A 952-nucleotide genomic window follows, 5' to 3' on the forward strand; every position below is an offset into this window, starting at 1 on the left:
GGATTTGACTGAACTTCCAATATCACAGTTGTTACTGTATCTGCATACATATCATTAGAAGGGTTTGCCAACCACTGGAAAACAAAAGGCAGAATCAGGAAGGTATAACTATGGCCAACCACAAAAGCTATGAATACTACCCACCCATCCACGGACTATACATATGGCACTACTGCTTTTAGCATTTTCACTGAAATTAACTTACTCATTGTTTACTGAAAATAATAATGCTACACTGTCTAATTTTCTTTTAATAACAAAAGTAAAATGTACTGAACAATTCCTTTGTAGCATAGTGTTTTACATGTATTACCATTTAATTCTCATAAAAAATAACTATTAACAACTTTATTTTATAAAAGAGAAACTGACGCAAAAATAACTTGCACAAGATAATTACTGGTGCTGGGATTTAAACTCACATTCCTAATCACTATATTTCAGTAGCATAGACAGTATAGTAAGAGGGTAATATTTTTAAACATTTACTTTTGCTTCTTACACTAAGTCTAACATTTCCCAATACTCTTTCTTGTGCTCAGTGTTCCAACAAAGTTTTCCATGTCTCCAGGTGAGAGCAGTTGAATTATTTCAGGAATGAATGCCCTCCCTATGTTTTATTATCTCCGCAAAGAGTACTTTTATAAGCAACTTGATGCACTTCAACTTTCTCTAAGGTCCTCTCTGACATGTTAACTCTAGGAACAAAAGTATATTCTCTAACATTATTCGGTAGCAAGAGCTATATTAATGTCTCTAATAACTTCTCCCTTTTTTTGATATTAACATTTTACATATTATTGTATGTAACTCTACGTTATAGATAACTACTCCTTTTGACACGTTCTTTAGTCGCTTTTAGCCTTGAATCCAATTTAGACTTAAATCATAGAATTATAGTGGGATCAGAGCTGATGGATCTTTTTCTATTTGTTTTAAAAAATAGCATATA

At 32.1% G+C, this 952-nt stretch overlaps 1 protein-coding gene across 1 annotated transcript in view; it reads right to left on the minus strand.

Annotated features, from left to right (window-relative positions):
* The window catches only part of CPSF3 (cleavage and polyadenylation specific factor 3, 73kDa), a 64,487-nt gene that overhangs the window by 16,093 nt on the left and 47,442 nt on the right, over nucleotides 1-952 (minus strand). The window lies entirely within an intron of this gene.

The sequence above is a fragment of the Propithecus coquereli genome, unplaced genomic scaffold (assembly GCF_000956105.1).
Source record: "Propithecus coquereli isolate 6110/MARCELLA unplaced genomic scaffold, Pcoq_1.0 Scaffold145, whole genome shotgun sequence".
Lineage (NCBI taxonomy): Eukaryota > Metazoa > Chordata > Mammalia > Primates > Indriidae > Propithecus > Propithecus coquereli.